This window comes from Arvicanthis niloticus, chromosome 23 (genome assembly GCF_011762505.2).
Source record: "Arvicanthis niloticus isolate mArvNil1 chromosome 23, mArvNil1.pat.X, whole genome shotgun sequence".
In the NCBI taxonomy this organism is placed as follows: domain Eukaryota; kingdom Metazoa; phylum Chordata; class Mammalia; order Rodentia; family Muridae; genus Arvicanthis; species Arvicanthis niloticus.
The window spans coordinates 38900999-38921884 of NC_133430.1; the positions used below are offsets into that span (position 1 = coordinate 38900999).

General features: G+C 40.6%; 1 protein-coding gene across 4 annotated transcripts in view; it reads right to left on the bottom strand.

Moving 5' to 3' along the window:
* The window catches only part of Fut8 (fucosyltransferase 8), a 199545-nt gene extending 188507 nt beyond the window's left edge, over positions 1-11038 (bottom strand). For 2 of the 4 annotated variants that reach the window (XM_076921929.1, XM_076921926.1), the window contains exon 1: positions 10888-11038. The gene's annotated coding sequence lies outside the window, so the exon portion shown is untranslated. Of the gene's footprint in view, positions 1-9838; positions 9977-10887 lie in introns of those variants that run through there. The other 2 variants (XM_076921928.1, XM_076921925.1) reach the window with 1 other exon arrangement.
* Between the last annotated feature and the right edge of the window lie 9848 nt (positions 11039-20886).

Here is a 20886-nt window from a genome sequence, read left to right on the forward strand (position 1 = left end):
ATGAGGGACAGCAACAGTGAAGCAGATTTTCAAACTACTTTAAATCTGCATTTTCCCAGTTTGTTCATTCATTCAGCTATTTATTTATTTTGAGGAAGGGTCTCACTGGCCCTTCTGTCTCAGCCCCTCCAGTACTGACAGGCATACAGATGACCAGCTTCCTAAACTATAATCTTACTTAGCTTCAAATATTTGATTTCTTTCTTTTAAAAAATAAGTGCATGAATAATAAAATTACTGAAAAGGAACACGGTACATAAGAAACTCAATAGCAGGAATTCAAATAACCTAACTAAAAAGAAGGCAGAAGAACCTAAATAAGCATTTCAAAAACGAAGAAATGCAAATCAAACCCACAATTTCACATCTGTTAAGGGTGACTACTAAACCAGGTGAGGTGGCTCATGTCCTTAATAGCTGACGTAGGAGGCCAAGGCAAAAGTATCAAGAATTCATGGCCAGTCTGGACTTCACAACCAGACACTGTTTTAAAAATGGAAAAAGCAAATTTCATATAAATAACAATGACAACTCCTACATACAGACAACACAGCAAGACTGGACAAGAATATGAAGAAAAGGAAACCCCTCTTACACTGCTGGTGGCCATGTGAATTGGGTACAGCCACTTTAGAAACATGTATGCAAGTTCCTCCAAAACTTAAACATAGAATCAGCATATGTTCCAGTGACCCACTTCTGGGTATACGTACACAGGGAATAAAATCAGTATGTCCAAGAGATCTCTGTATCCCATATGCATTACCTCTGACACCTAAAATACAGAAGCAAACTAGGTGATTATCTATTGGTAACTACCAGTAGATAAGTGAGTCCCCTGCACAGAGTGGGGACTGGTGGCAACCCCTTTAATCCCAGCAGCCAAGAGGCACAGGCAGAGACAGGCTGATCTCTGGGAGCTTGAGGTCAGTCTAACCTACATAGAGAGCTCCAGGCCAGCGAAGATTACCCAGTGAGGCTCTGTCTCAAAAAAAAAAAAAAAAAAAAACAAACAAAAAAAAAAAAAAAACAGAAAAGAAAGATAAAAAGGAGGGAAGGAAGGAGGAAGGGGCAAGGGAGGGAGGAAGAGAGAGACAAGAAGACAGAAAAGAAAATGTGTCAATCTCTCCGTATCTGTGGAGGATTAGTTCTAAGATAGCCCCTGCCACTAATAACTAAAACCAGATGCCCAAATGCCTCATATAAAAGGACATAGTATTTGCATATAACCTGCACAGAACCCTACTTTATACTTTGCTGCTATATGCTTTAAGTTATCTCTAGATTATTTACAATACTAAATGCAATCTGTTGTAAATAGTTAACACATTGTTTAGTGAAAAGGTCTACATGTTACAATTAGTTTCAAACATTTTTAATTCTGCTTGTTGGAAAGGGATGTTACTTTGTTTGTGCAATACTGAAGATAGAACCAAAAGCCTCATAAATGTCAGACAAAAGTAGTCAACCTAAGCTATAACACAGTTCTCTATGTTAAATGCAGGCATGTGGAGGCCAAATGTATGAGAATGTATACATGTGTAAAAAAGAACTTTATTCAGACTTTAAAAGTTACAAAAGGTCTGTGCCTGGAGATGACCCTATGCCTCAGCACTCCATACCCAAATACCACCAGGAGAGAGCTGGTCTCCCAGGAGTGCTGACACACCTGTGAGCACAGGTAACACCACTTCTGCTCAAATTCCTGGCCCAAGAGGGACCTGCCCAGAGGCATCAGGACATAGGAACCAAGGAACAGCCTAGGACAGGATCCTTCTGGTTTCCATCCACCCCAGAGCTGACCCTATGCCATAGCTCTCCATACCCAAATTCATTTCAGAGAGAATAGGTCTCCCAGGAGTACTGACACACAGGCTTACAGGAGGGACAAGACACAGTCAGAGACAGCAGGACCAGCTATCACTAGAGATAACCAGATGGTAAGAGGCAAGGGCAAGAACATAAACAACAGAAAACAAAGTTACCTGGCATCATCAGAACCCAGTTCTCCCACCACAGCGAATCCTGGATATTCCAACACACCAGAAAAGCAAGATTCTGATTTAAAATCACATCTCAAGATGATAGAGGACTTTAAGAAAAGCATAAATAACTCCCTTAAAGAAATACAGGAGAACACAGGTAAACAGGTAGAAGACATCAAAGAGAAAACACAAAATTCCCTTAAAGAATTACAGAAAAGCACAACCAAACAGGTGAAGAAATTGAACAAAACCATCCAGGATCTAAAAATGGAAGTAGAAATAATAAAGAAATCTCAAAGGGAGACAACCCTGGAGATAGAAAACCTAGGAAAGAGATCAGGAGTCATAGATGCAAGCATCATCAACAGAATACAAGAGATAGAAGAGAATCTCAGGTGCAGAAGATAAGGTATAGGACAGAGTGAAAGTTCTCAACTCAAAGGGACAGTAACAAAATTATAGAAGAAAACTTCCCTAACCTAAAGAAAGAGATGCCCATAAACATACAAGAGGCTTACAGAACACCAAACAGACTAGATCAGAAAAGAAATTCTTCCTGTCACCTAATAGTCAAAACACCAAATGCACAAAGAAAAAAAAAATATTAAAAGCAGAAAAAAAAGGTCAAATAACATATAAAGGCAGACCTTTAAGAACTACACCAGACTTCTCACCAGAGACAATGAAAGCTAGAAGATCCTGGGCAGATGTCTTACAGACCCTAAGAGAACACAAATGCCAGCTCAGGCTACTATACCCAGCAAAATTCTCAATCAATATTGATGTAGAAACCAAGATATTCCATGACAAAACCAAATTTACACAATATCGTCCCACAAATCCAGCCTTACAAAGGATAACAGATAGAAAACTCCAACACAAGAAGGGAAACTACACCCTAGAAAAAGCAAAAAAGTAATCTTTTAACAAACCCAAAAAGAAGATAGCCACACAAACATAAAAATAACACCAAAAATAACAGGAAGTAACAATCACTACTCCTTAATATCTCTTAACATCAAAGAACTCAATTCCCCAATAAAAAGACATAGACTAAACATACGTAAACAGGACCCAGCATTTTGCTGCATACAGGAAACACACCTCAGTGTCAAAGACACACACCACCTCAGAGTAAAGGGCTGGAAAACAATTTTCCAAGCAAATGGTCCCAAGAAACAAGCTGGAGTAGCCATTCTAAGATCGAATAAAATCAACCTTCAACCAAAAGTTATCAAAAAAAGATAAGGAAAGGCACTTCATCAAAGGAAAAAATCTACCAAGAAAAACTCTCAATTCTGAACAAATTGGAAAGGAAGAAGTCAAAATATCATTATTTGCAGATGATATGACAGTATAATTAAGTGACCCCAAAAATTCCACTAGAGAACTCCTAAACCTAATAAACAACTTCAGCAAAGTGGCCAGATATAAAATTAACTCAAACAAATCAGTAGCCTTCCTATACTCAAAGGATAAATGGGCTGAGAAAGAAATTAAGGAAACAACACCCTTCACAATAGACATAAACAATATAAAACACCTTGGTGTGACTCTAACCAAACAAGTGAAAGATTTGAATGACAAGAACTTCAAGTCTCTTAAGAAAGAAATCAAAGAAGACCTCAGAAGATAGAAAGATCTCCCATGCTCATGGATTGGCAGGACTAATATATTTAAAATGGCCATCTGGCCGAAAGCAATTTACAGATTCAATGCAATCCCTATCAAAATTCCAAATCAATTCTTCACAGAGTTAGAAAGAACAATTCTCAAATTCATTTGGAATAACAAAAAACCCAGGATATCGAAAACTATTCTCAACAATAAAAGAACTTCTGGGGAATCACCATCCCTGACCTCAAGCTGTACAACAGAGCAATAATGAGAAAAAAAAAAACAAAAACAAAAACAAAACAAAACCTGCATGGTATTGGTAAAGAGACAGGCAGAGGTAGATCAATGGAATAGAATCGAAGACCCAGAAATGAACCCACACACCTATGGTCACTTGATCTTTGACAAAGGAGCTAAAACCATCCAATGGAGAAAAAAAAAAAAAAAAAGCATTTTCAACAAATGGTGCTGGTTCAACTGGAGGACAACATGTAGAAGAATGCAAATTGATCCATTCTTATCTCCCTGTACAAAGCTCAAGTCCAAGTGGATCAAGGACCTTCACATAAAACCAGATACACTGAATCTAACAAAAGAGAAAGTGGGGAAAAGCCTCAAACACATGGGCACAGGGAAAAAGTTCTTGAACGGAACACCAATAGCTTATGCTCTAAGATCAAGAATCAACAAATGGGACCTCATAAAATTGCAGAGCTTTCGTAAGGCAAAGGACACTGTCAATAGGACAAAAGAGCAACCAACAGATTGGGAAAAGATCTTTACCAACCCTACAACCGATAGAGAGCTAATATCCAGTATGTACAAAGAACTCAAAAAGTTAGATTACAGAGAGCCAAATAACCCTATTAAAAAATGGGGAACAGAGGTAAACAGAGAACTCTCAACTGAGGAATATCATATAGCCAAGAAGCACCTAAAGAAATGTTCAACATCCTTAGTCATCAGGGAAATGCAAATCAAAAAAACCCTGAGATTCCACCTCACACCAGTCATAATGGCTAAGATCAAAAACTCAGGTGACAGCAGATACTGATGAGGATTTGGAGAAAGAGGAACACTCCTCCATTGTTGGTGGGATTGCAAGCTGGTACAACCACTCTGGAAATCAGTCTGGTGGTTCCTCAGAAAATTGGACATAGTGCTACCTGAGGACCAGCTATACCTGGGCATATACCCAGAAGATGCTCCAACATACAATAAGGATATATCCTTATTATATATAATGTTCATAGCAGCCATATTTATAATAGCCAGAAGCTGGAAACAACCCAGATGTCCCTCAACAGAGGAATAGATACAGAAAATGTGGTACATTTACACAGTGGAATACTACTCAGCTATTAAAAACAATGACTTCCTGAAATTCTTAGGCAAATGGATGGAGCTAGGAAATATCATCCTGAGTAAGGTAACTCAGTCACCTCAAGAATTTCAGTAGCCACCTTAGTTCTAGAATTTTGTTAAGCTTTCTAAAAGAATAAGAAAAATCTAAAACTTATTACTAAAAAAGAAAGCAAAATATTTGTCATGTTAGCTGATTTTGAGTATGTTTTCTCAAAATTACAATCTTTTGACATTTGATTTATGAATGAATGAAATATTCAAAGAATACATCAAAACAGTGACCACTTGCTACTACACAGCCATACAAACTTAACCAGTCCTAACCTACGTGATTAAGGCTCCAGTTATTCCACACTTTCTCCTTGTGAACTCCGATGAGGAAAGAGCACTGTTGTTCATTTTAGACCGAGTTCTCTTCAGTGAATTTCCATGTTCTGTTTTGCTTTTTTCAGTATATTATTGCAAAGAGGTATGCAAAGATAAATAATTCATTTTCTTAAAAAAGCAGCTCCTTGTAATCAGGAACTCTACACACAGACCGAAATAGCATAAGAGACAAGAGGATGCATTCCAGGAAATTAGGAAACATGCTTTAAAGTAAAACAGTAATGCAACTGGCAATCTTTTTAATGCCATACTACCTTTCTCTTTGCTTTTGGCGTTAAGCACAGCTACCACTAAGATACATACATACCCACCATCCCATAACCCTTTTCAAATCAAGTCACAGTTATTTTCACTTAACAATGTTAAACTCTACAAAACTGGTATTCTGATCTTTTGTCTTTGACTCAAAAAAAAAAAAAAAAAAAAAAAAGCAAAAACAAGCAAAAAAAAAAAAAAAAAGAAGAACAAATATATTCAGCACACCAACTAAAGCTTTGCCTGAAAATTCTATGAACCTAAGAGAAAAAAATACAGCATAAAGATAGAGCATGACTGTAATCCCAGCACTCAGAAGTCTGATGTTAAGGATCACAGCAAAATTAAGGCCAGCTGAGCTCCACAGTAAGACAAACAAAAGATTGGATTTAGTAGAAAAGCTATTAAGTCATATTTTCCATCTTTATCAATAATCTAAATTTACTATCAATTGCATTAAATGTATATAAAGTAATAATAAAATCAAGTCATTTGTAAACATTGGCATGCATTTAGTTTGATGGTTTTTATTTCGCTTGTCAGGTAGTTTCTGTTTGCTTGTTTCTGGGTTGTTGTTGTTGTTGTTGACTTAAGATGAGGCTCCCATCCCTAGCTAGTCAGGAACCTCTAACCATCCTTCCTTTACTGCCACATCCCATTTATGCAGTGCAAGTGCTAAAGATCAAACCTGATACTTCATGCATGTTAAGCAAGCACTCTACCAACTAAGCCACATTCCCACAGCCCATTAGTTTATGCTGTCTATACTCTAGACAAATTTATTCTAGTTCTAAGTATTAGTAAGAGCTGACACCTTGTTTAAGTGATATTTTCCCCTTACAATGTCATTTTCTGACAAAAAAGCATTACAAAGAATTATTGTCTTAAGTAGTAATGCATGGGTGACTGGCAAATAAAGTCTTCTTGGGGGGAAAAAAGTGTAATGTTCCATATCTGTAATCCCAGAACATGGCAGGATGAATTCAAGGCCAGCCTGAGCTACATCTAGTGGTTTCCAGGCCAAACAGGGCTACAGAATAAAACTCTGCCTCACAAAAGAAAACTGACAAGCAACTTAAATGAAATTAGCCTTTTATTACTATGCATTCTGTAGTATAGATGAATAACTCTTAAACTGATGACGTGGCCTAATTCCATAGCAGGGCCGTATTGGCCCATATTCTATTTTTAAACTGTACAGTATTATATAAATTCTATAGTATACTGGAGATTTGTAAAAACATCGGTCAAACGCTTTTGACTGTCATTATAATGAGCTACAAGTTAAAAACAATTCAAACAGTAATCCATCCTACTTTGTGGTAGAGACATATAAGCCAAAGAATAAGAGAACCAACAGGAATTCTGTACTAATCCTTACTCCATCACACTCATCTGAAGAGCACAAGGCCAGCATTAATACGGAGAATAGGCCTTTGGTTTCAGATATTTACAATCTTACTTCTGTTTCCTTTAAAGGAAAAAAACATACTGACTATTTAAAAATCTTGTGTCTGTAAAATGAAATACTTCCAGATTTATGAGTATGCTATAAAATGTGTACATCTATCATTTAGTTAAATCAGTATATTTTTACTAAATGCAATTTATAAAGTAAATCAATAACAACCACTGAATGGAAAGAAATCTATTTTTTAATTAGCACTAGCAAGGTTCTCTTTACTTAAGAATGTGAATAACAAAAGGTGCATCACTATCCATTAAAAATAAATATTTTAATGATTTTTAAATATACATCATTATCAATTTCTTTGTGTAGATTTAAAGAGCACGTGAGTGATCAGACACAAATCAAACACATTATACTTTCGAAATTAAGCAAAATGCCACACATCACAGTAACTGTTCTATATTCAAACAAATACATCGTATTATAGACTGCAAAATGACCTTCAGACTCTGCTGTCCAACTACCTAAAGGGCCATTTCTTTACTAAAATTACCTGGTTTTGACAGAGAGAATTCACTACACAGTGAATATATCTACCCCTCCACGACTCCACGACTCTACTTGAAGCATTTTATTTCTTAGCTTTTTGTTTTACCTTTTTGGGAGTACAGATTTTATAAAGCAAAAATACGCAATATGAGCAAAGGGTCAGGAACACACTTCACTTTTAATCCACTGCCCAAGAGGAATAAGAAAATACTACAACATATTCAAGTTTTAGTACACATTTTCAGAATTTTATATAAGAAAATCAAAAAACTTAAACACCTGCTTTTATTATTCATGACTGATTTTTAAAACTAATTTCTAATATCTAATATACACACCCCACAAATAACTTGTACAGTTACTATGTTCACATCAATACTCCTGGTGTTTTAATTAAAAATGTCCATTTCTCCTGGTCATAAAAATCCAGTTAGATGTTTTAAAAGTTCAAACAGCTATTAAGCTACACTTTGCTTTGGCACTAGCTCCCCCTCCAGACCAACCTAAAATAACTGCATTTAAATAAAAAATAAATTAAAAAATAAAAAAACAAGAAACACAAATTTTGTAACCCACTAGAAAATTTCAAAATTCATCACTTTTGAGGACATTGTTACTCCTTTGGGAAAAAAAATGGTAGAATTTATTTTTTTTTTTAAGACCACATTATACAATCAGAATGATTGTCTTGGTCTCAGTTCTATACATATTAAATATAGCTGATTTATAGAGAACAATCTCAAATGACTTTTAGATTTTAAAAAATCCTTAAAATACAATCTGTAGTATGTCATATTTATGTTATTTTGAATCACTCTCCTAGTAGATCACAGGACACCCTTCATATTAACTCACTATCTGATCAAAGACATTTCTGCACGTTCTTGCAATCTATGCAAGTTTCATTCCAGCTGTTCAGCTCTTCAACTCAAACAGAATTCTCGATTTATAACAGCAAACTGAAAGCCCAAACCTCCAAACCACCCTCGTATGCTTACAGCCTAGTCATCTCTTGTTCCCTACATTTTTACTCGGCCTGCAATTCCAAATGCTATATATGTGTTAAAATGCCATAGTACTTATAATTAAGACTTCTTTCATAAGGACAGCAATGTACAGGAGCGTACTATTGTCAGAGACTCCTATGTTGCCTTAAAGAAAAGAAACATCTCACTCCCTTGCTTCAGCATATAATTTCTCCCCTAAAATACTTTATATATGATATACCCTTTAAAAGAAGTATGCATATAACACTGAACTTTAATCAAGAAAACAAATAAGCACTTAACCCTAGGAAGAGTAAGACAAGAAAAAAACCTACTTAAGAGTTTCTACGGAGCAAAGGCAAAGTTAAGTCAATGACTTGGAAAAAAAAAAAAACAAACAACTTGTGTTGTATTTATTCCTTGAAACCCTTACGTTCGGAGTGCTGTACAGGAGGAGATGGTTTTCCTGAGCTCACCTTCTTGCGTTTTCTTAAAAGTAACGTGCAAAATTAGACACAAGAAGGAAAAACACTACTTTCCTTGCTTTTCTCCAAGGCCTCGAGGTTTAAGGCAAAGCGCTAAAAGCTCACCGTGGTGCTAAACCCTAACCGTGACAATGCCATTTAACTTAAGAAATACGTCTCTGAGGATTCCAAAGCCCACATCCAGAACAGGTGCTGCTACGGACAAACCATCTCAACTCCAAGCAGGTCAGACCTCCGCTGAACTGATATGACTCATTTAACCTTCCCAAATAAGTTGAGACACCCCACAGCCTCCAGCTTGTCATTCGCAGATCAAAGGGAGGGGATACCGAGGTACCCAGGCCATTAACTGCTCTGCCTCAGCCACTCGCTGGAAAGCATCTTTGTGCATGCAGGTTCGCTCCGATTTCCAGCCCCAGAAGCCCACAAAGCAAAGCAAAGGAACCCACCTTCCCACCGTCTGACCACGGGGACCCGGCTGCGGGGGCAAGGAGCAGGTCGGTGCAGAGATTCGCTGAGGGACACCTCCCACCTCGCCCCCATCCCACGGGTCCTGGGATGCCCGACGCGGCGGCGTCCCTCACCCAAGGGGCCAAGGCAACGCTGGGGCGTCCCGGAGGCTCCCTCCCCACTTTTCCCGGAGCCGCTGGCTGAGCAGCAGCTGCAGCAGTTGCAGCAACAGGCCCGGGATCGGCGGGAGGACGAAGGAGCGACCCGAGCCCAGGCTCCGCAGAGCCCGCGCCCGCCCCGTCCTGGAGTCCGGGGCGCGCGGGGCCCGGCTCCCTAACGCCCCCTTACCCGAGGCGGGAGCGAGGCGGTCGGCGCCGTCCCCCGTCGTCACAGCCGCTGCCTTCAGCTGCAGCTGGCCGCGCTGGGAGTGTGGGAGGGGTGCTGGGGTGGAGGATGCTACTCCCGGCTAAAGGGAGAGGAAGAAACGGAAACAGGAACCGCGGCCGCCGCTTAACGGAGCCTTCGGCGCCACTGACTGGGGGAAAGCGCAAGGCGGCGCGAGCCAGGCAGCGGCTGACAGCGCGTGACCGAGCGCGAGTCGGGTCCAGGGCGCGCGACCCCGAGCAGCGCCGGCCCCATTCCGTGAGGAAAGGGAGGGACGGGTTGGCTGGGAGCCGGGAGGGGGCGGCGGGGGCCTGGAGCCCAGAGAACCCGGCTACTCGGGTCGGCCCGAGACCACGCGCGCACGCGCCGGAGTGGCTCCGACCCGGAGCGCAGGCGGGGAAGCCTCCGGCCGGCGCGAGCGAGCGAGCGTGCGCGCGCGGAGAGGGGCGCGCGCCCCTCGGCGTCCCAGCCTTCTGGGGGAGGGCGCGCATGCGCCGGCCGCGGCCTCCTCCAGCGACCCTGGCATGTGCACAGGCTCCTCCCCGTCCCCTTCCTCTGTGCGGGTGGACAGCGGAGCTGCAGCATCCACGGGCCACGGCGGGACCCGAGCTCCAGCCGAACAGCGTCCGCGCGCGGGCTCGGGCTTTGGTCTACACAGGCGAAGGCCGCCTGAGGGTCGGAGGCTGAGGGAAACAGCACTCCCTGCGCCCTGGCCGGCCCGGCCCCCCGCCCAGAGGCGCACCCCACTGGGGCTCAGTAGGGCTCCGTGCTAGTTTTCGGGGTACTCTTTGCCGCTCATCCGCCCGCTGAGGCACGAGCACACGATGGCACCGCGGCTCGCGGCGGTCCGGCTACCCTGCGGGCTCTGTCTCCACCTGAAGAGAAAGAACCCCGCGGATCCCGAGTTCGAAGCCCGGCCGTTCCGAGCCGAGGCTGCCTCAGCCCTTCGGAGGCGGAAGTTTATTGAGTACCAGAGAAGAGAGGGAGAGGCTTTTCCCTAGGATGCTTCCTACCCGCTCGCACTCGGGGATCCTGACGCCCGCGATGCTGTGCCGTGGGCCGAAGGGCTACCTCAGACCGTCCCAGAGAGGGCGAGCAGAGCAGGAGGACCCAGCCGCGCCGCCCGGGCACACAAAGTAGTCGCGGGCCGAAGGGGTGCCGCCGGGGCCAATCAGAGCGGGAAAACCAGTGAGTGGAGTGCGAACTGGCCAATCAGAGGGCCGGAAGATGAGCTTCCCTTGCCGAACTCTTCCCTGTAGCCTGGGGACTCAGAGGGGTGGCTGAATAGAAAAGCTGCCCTCGAGACAGTTATTCCTCTCAGCACAGATAAATACTAGTAAATACTTTGGAAACGTATCTCTGAGTAAACAGAGCCAGCGTCTTACATGCTAAGAATCGACACAGAAAAGAAATTAAAGAGGTCGTAGCCTGCCAAGAATGCAATCTACCTAATAGCGCTCATAAATTCCCAATATTTATTCTAGATCAGGAACTGTGTTTCTGAAATGAAAAGGACAGTGCTTTCAAATAAGGGGGTGGGGGGAAGTGTGCCTTCAGCAGCTCTGCACCCCCAGAGACGCCTTTCCGGACCTGTGACTGGGGTAATGTCTCTTCGAAATAAAGCACTCTGAAGTATCTTAGAGAAAATATAATGACTTATTGAAAGTCACACAAAACTCTGGTGAAGTCAGAGTAATGATCTAGCCAGAAAGCTTGGGTGTCATCATTCAACAAATCAGTAGTTATTTATTAAATGCGTGGATAACTTCCGTCAGGCTCTCAGTTCTCTGCTTGTTGCAAATAAACAAAATTTAGGCTTACACTGTACTTAGATTGATTAAGGGCTAAAGTTTCAACAGTCAAGAATTTGAATTATTTTTCCTTTTGTGTGAGTATGTGCACGCTAAGGATGAGTTTTCTCCTGGGCTACACCCGCAGCCTAGAACAGTAAGTATTAGGAGTCAGAGGTAGAATGTTTACTTTGAGGCTTAAAGACGGCATTTAAAAATTACTTTAACAAGTATGTGTGACTTGAATGTTTTCAAGGGAAAAAGAGGAACCATTTCTAGTTAATTAACACACTCTACCATTTGCAGTACTTGAAGATCTCCACATTCAAAGCTTTATGTGTGCCTCAAACTCTCTGCTCCTTTAATCTGGCTTTAATTTTCCCCTAAGAAATATTAAAACTCTAGGAATCAAAGCATCCCACCTATTAAAGAAACACACTAGAAATACATTTGTGGAGAACTTGGTGCATCTTCATAGAACAGCATAGTGTATAAGAAAGCACCAAAGTGCTAACTCTGAGATACAGTGCAATGAGAACATCGTTCTTCAGCAATCCTGATCTCTGTCAGTGTGATAGCACACTGTTCTCAACACTCTTTCTAGGACATGCCCAGGATGTAGTCACCATCCCAGAACTGGAAGTATCAGCTAAGCAACTGCCAGGTAGGAACAAATCTTCACACATTCAGTTCTAAACAAGTAATGGATTTCTGAAATTTTCACTTCAAACAGGAATACTAACTGGAATACAAAGTGGAATACACTTTGAAAACTACAGTCTTAAACCAATCAGTCATTGTGGTACATGCCTAATCCCAGCACTGAGGAGGGATATCTGAGGCCAAAGGATTGTTTTAAGTTATAGTCTAGCCTGGACTATCTAGTCAGCTCAGTGCCATCCTTAGATATATAGCAAAACCATGTCTCAAATAATAATAGTGACTAGTTGATTCAAAAATAGAAATGGGTGGTTCAGTTTTTAGAGTGTATCTCTAATATACTACAAGTCCTAGATTCAACTTCTAACACTATAAAGAAAAAAAATGTACTATTACATTTCTTGTATTCTCTCCAAAGGGACTCTGTAACTCACATCTTCCTCTGGCCGTGTTAAGTTTCTGAGAGAACGTCCCTAACCAGTTGTACACATCACTCACAGAAAGCACACCTTGTGAGGGCGTTTTCTCTATAGTCTGCAGCCTCCCACTCTGTGGCTGAAACTCCTCACACTCTCTCTTCTCACTGCAGCTGCTCACTTGGGACTCTAGTTCCGGGTTTCTGATTTGCATTCACACAAGATGGTATGTCACCTCATCCCCCACTGCTCCCTTACGAAATGAAGTTATGAGCCTATGTTTACTTATCCTCAAAATCACAGACAGGTTCAGCACAATAAAAAAAATTAATTTAAATTAATAACAATAATAAACCCTTCACAACATTCTCCGTCACCTGCTACACTAAGAAGTGGAGGGCTCTAGCAGCTCATTAGTTTCTTCTGTGGTTCAGCCGGGGTCAGTTCTTAGTCATCAGCTAGAACTGTGGAGACTTGGATGTGAGACGAGAAGGAGTCAACTCCTAGATAATGGGACATATCGAAATGAAAGTGAAGTACATGATTGGCCACTTTATTGAGAGATTAGCTAGATCAAAATTAATGAACTTGAATGCTATCACATTTCCCAAGTTGTGAACATTCATGTAGAAACTAGATTAAAATGTACTACTGTTTTACTATGTCTGTAATAATAGCGAAGGTGTGACATTGCTGAGAACAAGGCCCCATGCTAAACTCTTTTTTTCCATCGTTTAATTCTCACATCAAACCGTTGAGGCCTCTCCATGACTACAGTGGGGCAATCAGCAGGGTCTCAGGAGGACATGAGGCTCTCAGGGGACTCAGCAACAGCAGCTTAGGAAGTGACTTAGAACTTTTGCATCTCTACCAATGTATACCAACTAAAACGCTCCGGAAATGTCCTTGATAAATTTTACTTTTCTCTGTTTTACAGTAGTTACTGTATGCCATTATATTGCTATATAGTTTTCTATTTTGCAGGAAGCCAAACAAAGGATAATCCAGTTGCTGCCACGGATGAGAAGATGAGACCTTGAATAATTGTTTTTATTCATTAGATAGCTCCTGTTTTCTTATCTGTAAAATAATAAAAAAAAAATAGTTCTAGACAAGTTATTAATCGCTAGTTCTAAAACTATGGATTTGATAACAATATTAACAGGGACTACAAAAAAGAAATATGAAAAAAAAAAATGGCCTGTATCTTCAGATTCAGTAAATGGCTTAAGTCACTTTTGAGCCAAGTCCTCATTAAAAAGCTAGCGCTAATCTTTCCCATCAGGAGAGTAAATGAAGTGACTTATTTAAAGGTGATGAAGCTAGGCCGACTCTCCTCTTCAGACTTGCCTCCACAGCTAAATTCCTGTCTTCATCAAGTGTAACGCATAGACTTCATATTACAGATTTAGTCGCCATCCACTACAGTTTCCCCATAATAAGAGTTTCATGGGTTTGTTTTTGTTTTAACTTGCTATCTTTTTAGATAACTACTTCAGAAGAACCACTCAGTTTGATTCTACTATTCCCAGAACAGTAGGGAATTGCAAAGTTTACCCTTTTCTTTCAGACATTAAAAAGGTTACACCTGCCCTCAACATCCTGTTTGTATTGTTGAGCCAAACTGTGAGACAGGGACAGCCATTCTATCTTTGGTCAATAGAAGTGATGTCATTTCTAGGCACATCTATTTGTCAATATAAGTCCTTACAGTAGTTACTATTACTCAGTCTCAAAATCTGTATTGGTGAGGGTTTTTTTTTTAATTATTATTAGTGTGTGTGTGTGTGTGTGTGTGTGTGTGTGTGTGTGTGTGTGTGTACCAGGTCAGCACATGTCACAGCAACACTCCTGTGGATTGAAGAAGATCAGTTCTTTCTTTCCTTTTGTCAAGTAGGTCCCTGGGATCAAACTCACATCATCAGGCTGGGTGACAAGTGCCTTTACTTACTGAGACATCTCACTGGCCAGGTGGGGTTTTTGTTTGTTTGTTTGTTTTATTTTGGGTTTTGTTTTGTTTTGTTTCCTTCAGGTACCTCCAACAAACCCTACTTTGAGACAAGGTTTTGCTAGGTTGCCCACGTTAACCTCGCCAAGCAGCTGAAAGGCATAACCTCCATATGCAGTGAGACTAGTATTGCTGAAGCATTTGAGTTCAGCTTCACAAACCAGGACCCCATGAAGCAACCCATCCAACTCCTTCACGGAATTTGAGCACATGATCTACCTTTGATGCTGAAGCCACTGAGATTTGACTGTACTTTGTAGTGTGACCTAGAATCCAAGTTATGTTGATTTTTGCTAGAATCAGAATAGTCCCAAAATAATCACTTTAATATCATTATACTCTTGGAGTAAACCAGCTCCATCAGACCAAAAGGAAGACTTTCAGTCCATGCTTAGGGGAGAGGGCTCTCTTTCCACTAGGTTTGAGTAAGGCAGCCTATGAAGTGAAGTGCTGCAGACAGCAGTGATGCAAGATGAACTGGCCATGAAATGAACACACTAAAGATGACAGCGTGACAGGAAAAGTCTGGAAGATACAACTGAGCTGACGATCATACCACTTGGGAAGGCTACTGTTTCTGAACTCTTAATTCTGCACAATAATGATGCCATTTGTTTGTCCCTCTATGACTCTATAGGTAGAAACTTCCTTTTGTTTGTGTTTAATTTCATCACAGTTTCAAAATAGGATTACCAGTTCAAAAGCATTCAAAAACATAGTATGCATTGAAAAATTTTAAAACATTAGCTTTCATTACTGCCTTCTAAAATATTATCTCTATTGATAAATGGGAGAAAGTAATTTAATTTAATCCAGTCTTTTTAGATGAAGAGATTAATATTTAAGATTACAAGATTTATCAAATTCATCCATCTTCATTATGGCAGATGTGAGGTTTGTAAAAAAAAAAAAAAAAAAAAAAAAAAACTAATAACTTTCATTTAAAAATTGGACTGAGCCAGGCAGTGGTAGCAGAAGCAGGAAGATCTCTGTGAGTTTGGGGCCAACCTGGTCTCCAGAGTGAGTTCTTGGACAGCCAGGGCTATACAGAGAAACCCTCAAAGGGGTCTCAAAGGGGGGTGCAAAAATCGGACTGTCCTGGCTAATGATGCTCCTTCTAAGAGTCAAAAACCCCCTAACAAAATTCTCTATACCAGACATAAGAAGTCCTCTTTTGAGTTGTTGGTCAGGGCTGTCAAAGATAGCCTATTGCTATCATCCTTAGTTGCTTACAGGCAGAGATTCATTTCAGAAACAGGGACTACAGGCCCCAGAGCTGGAACTGACCTGAATGCCCCCTCCCTGAGAACTAGCTTTAATGGTCCCAGAAGGCATAAAATGTTCCAAAGGAAGGAGGCAAGCAACAACTCTACTCAGCTATGATGCCTATGACCCACATCAATGAGCAGCCTGGTCAATAAGGGTGCAGCAGTGTGGCAGGGCCTTTTCTGCCCATTGTATTTGCAGTGGAGCTCTGTCATTGGATAGAGAAGAGGTAGGCGGAGCTAAAAGTGGGGAGGAGGAAGGAATGAGGGAGAAAAAGAGTAGGAGGAGAAGCAAAATGGAGGCAGACATACATGTCTCTAGCAATCTCCGGTAGTTATTCATATCAAGGTTAGGTAATTGGGTTAACAATTTTAATTGTGTGGGCATCTTGTGTATTGAGTATTTGCTAATATATAAATCCATTGGATAATCTTTAAGCATTAGGAGTCTTATTTCTACTGGGTACTGGGAATTGTTATATCTATCACATGGGGGTGGCAGAGTTGGCCCAAGAGCCATGCTTAGAGCCATGGACTTGACTGAGCTGACCCGTGGAGGCAGCAGCCATGCCAAAGTCTCATGGGTCCTGGGCCAGTGCTCCTGGCCAGCTGGTGCCGCCATTAGTATGGAAAGTTAGAGCGGGAACATGGTGGGCAGGCCCAGAGCAAGCCAGACAGCCCCGATTTTTCAAATTCTCCCACACAGTAGTGGCATGCATACTTTGGTGGTAACCAACAACTCTCTAATTGTACCACTTAACAAGAGGGAAAACATGCCTGGTAATGGAAACCTAGCCAACTACCCAGGGCTATGAAGTCATGGCTATTGTTGAAGAATCTATAACCTCTAATTTACTAAACTAGCATAATCCATAGCCACACCCTGTAAACATCTGTCCTTGAACCCACAGATAATTGTAGTCTTCACTTCTCATCAAGGAAACTTTCTGTTTGCAACAGAGGAAGACCACAACCAATCAATATGCAGTTGTAGAACCTATTACCAATGCATACATTAAACAGAGTCATATCTAAGGCCCAAGATACATTGTGGAAGAAGGGATGGAAAGACAATAAGAGTCAAAAGATCAGGGAGCTTGATGTGAGACTGTGTCTATTAGTAACATCAGAAATTATGCCAAATGTGAACTGAACAAGGACATGCCAAGTGAACACAGGAAAAGCTCTCGAGGCTTTACCCCTACACAAAGAACTGTAAGCCACTGAGGAAAGCTTGGAGCAAGAGAGGTGGGTTTTCCCCAGAGAGAACATACCATTGTCCAGTGACAAATGGTTAGTTCTGAAAACATACATGCAAAGAGCATCATACAAACTCAGTGGCTTATATTTAGGAATATATATGTATATGCACATACATACATACGTGCAATAACAATTAGTGAAAAAGGAGTCCATGAATTTGAAGGAGAGTGGGGAAGAATACTTGGAGGGTTTGAAAGAAGAAAAGGGAAGGGAGAAACATTGCATATGACCCCAAAACTTTTAAATGAAAAGAAAAAGTAATTAGACTAGAGTGTTGCTCAGAGTGCTTCCTAACACGTGTAAGCCTCTTGGTTCAATCTCCAGCATTAGGGTGGCTTGATCAAGAAAATCACATGCTCCAGGCCAACCTCAACTCCTTAGTGAGTCTGGCCTATATAGAGAACCCAGACACACACACACACACACACAGAGAGAGAGAGAGAGAGAGAGAGAGAGAGAGAGAGAGACTCACACACATACAGAGAGAGGGAGAGAGAGAGAGAGAGAGAGATTCTCTCTCACACACACATACAGTAGAGGGGGGGGAAGAGAGTGAACGAGGGAGGAGGAACCTAAGAAAAATTACTGTAGTTTCTAACTCAAGATAACAATATTCTGTATTGAGTCAGTATACTATCCTGGCAATTGAAAACATGGACTGTGGAGATGGCTCATTTGGTAAACTGCTGGCCATGTAGAATTGAGGGCTTGGGTTCAGATCCCCAGGACCCATGGTTGTATGCACTTGTAATGCAAGCACTGAGGAAACAGAAACTGGAAGACCGCCAGTGCTTGGTAGCTAAAAATAGGTCAAGATTCATTGAGAGATCCTACCCCAGAAAATAAAGTGGAAAACAACTGAGAAAGACACATATTACTGACTCCTGGCTCACACACACGCACACACACACACAAAACCCAAGTATAAGTTACATGTATGACCTGAACGTAATTCTAAATTCAAATTTTTCCATCTGTAAACAGGGATACTACTACTAATAATAATAGTTTATAGAGTATATGTTAAAAAGCATAATGCATAATACACAGTAAGGAATATATATATATATATATATATATATATATATATATATATATATAAAGCAATGCTTATCCACAACTAATTTTGTCTATATGCTTACTAACCATTTGGACCACCAACCTCTATTTTTATATCATATGTGTAATCACTTTTTAATTGTGTATGGATTGTGGCCAACACTCAATGGTGAAGCTGCCTCTTTTGTTTCCATTTTTCCATCATGATGGCCACAGGAATACTATCCAAGTTACTGTTGACTGTCCCTTGGCCAGAGTTCACTGGGCGAGAAGTGGACACCTGTCCAAACAGATCCCATTAAGCCTTTCCTACAGGATTTTTGGACTTGGAAGAGAGGTCTTAAACCTCACTAGATAGCAAATCTAAGAAATGTTACTGGATGTAGTTTTTACCAGGTGAAGAAAACTGTCCTGCAGCAACACAATAAAGTCAGGGAAAAGAGGAAAGCAGAGAAGACAGGTAACTTGTGGGGTTTTACATGTGGATCTTAATTTTCAGGTTTTCTTGACCTTTTGTGTAGGTTTGTCTCTTTCTAGAGTTTCTTTGTACTTTTCTCCATTTTGCCTAAGACATTTCCACATAAGCTTATTTTATTATATTACCATAAAGTGAAATAAAATAAAAAACAGGAGCAATTCTTAGATTATTTATTATTAATGACCCTGATGGCACTATTGAAGAATACCACAAGTGAATTTTTACCAAACATGAAACACATGTAAGGTACTTGTAGCAGAGACTTCAAATTATCTCTCGACACCCATTATCTCATGTTACAAGCCTGCATCCCTACATGCTCCTAATAGAACTCAGCTGAAATCTTACTTCTCCCAGTCTTCTTTGCAGCAAAAGTGGCCATCTAATCAAATTTGGGCTATTGAAATCTAATCGAGTATGATGTAAAACTTCCTTCAACAGTAAGAAAGATGCCTCTCTGACCTTTTTCCTTCCTCTTAACTAAGTCAAGACACATGTCAGGAAGCTTTTCAGGAGAGAGCCATCGCTTTCAGACAGAGCAACAGTGAGTGAAGAGGAGTGGGCTCTCTAACAACTTTGTGGAGCCTCGGTGTCAATCCTGGAGTGCTCACGCCAATATTATTGAATGTGAAAAAGAAAGAAATGTGACTTTATCTATCATCCAAGTTTTTCTGTCACATTCCACTGAATCTAGTCCTGATCCAGTTGATGCAGTGTCATTGTGATTTGATAAATTATACTAAGCTGGACCCATTAGTCTGCTACAAAAAAAAAAAAAAAAAAGTCAGAAACGGTCTTATAGAAATGCAACAGAGACCAGCACATGCTGTTGCAGTGAAGAATTAAAAACCAAAGCTAAGTGAATGGACTGGGCAGAATGGAATAGGTTCAAGGCCAAAGTAGAAAATTCCAGATAAAATTAATACTTGAACACAGCACTTGCCCCAGCAAGAGTGTCACCAAAGTTGTAGTGTTTATTCAGCTTAACATCTTAGAATTCTCCAGCAAGAAGCAGTCGAGTCAGTTGGAGAAGGGTGATGATAGAGGAAAGTGAATCAGGATGAGTATATCCATATGAAATGACATATCCATATGAAAATGCCATAAGAAAACCCATTGCTTTATGTGTAACAAAGCTTTCATTTTTGATATTTTTAAAAGGAAACTAAATATATTTCTATTTGAAGACAAAATCTTTTAACTTCACCTAAGAAAATATTAGATTCTAAGGAAAAAAGACTAACCCTAACCAAACTGGTAGAAGACTAAAAAGCTAGAAGCCCCCTTTAACGACAAAGACACTATCTGCTTGTCTTGGTCAATACTACATAGTGTATTTATTGAATGAGTTAATTTTCATTGCAGTAGGGCTTCCAGTAGAAACAAGAATATAACCCCTGGTTAGTCAGGATCTTGTATGGTTTCCGTGGAAACAAGCCCATATAAAGTCAGAATTCAGAATGTAGATTCTAATTATATTTGCATCTTGGCTTCATCATTTAATAGCTATAAACTTTGGAAGCTTTTTAAAGCTCTGTTTTGTGTTTCCATATCTGTAAAATGGGAATAATTATACTATTTACCTCACAGAGTTTTTGTGACGATTAAAGTTACTAATTCAAGGCTCTTGTGCACAGAAGCACACAATAAATGTTGGCTCTGCAAAACACTAAGCCAAGGCAAGCCTTTGTGGACATTGTTGCTATCTGATGTAAATTCCAAAGTCAAGATAACATGAAAACAGACTCTAACAGTGTGAAAGAAGTAAGTGATTGACAAGCTTTCCTAGACCAAAGGCTGAATGTCATTTCAGTTCTGGGGTAATGTTGAAACACAATTGTTGATATTTAAAACGAGGAGTAAAGGTTCCCAAAACAACGGCCTATAAAATGCTGGCATGATTTACAGGCAAACTTGTAAATCCATACAGATAGAGGTCAAGTGGGACTAACTTTTATTTATTTCAAAGCTGATCACTTTGTTTAAAGTCCACTCCTCCGCTGGGGGCATGCTCAGTGATAGAACACGTGCTTAGCATACACAAGGCCCTACCTCTAGTTAAACTCCTTGAAT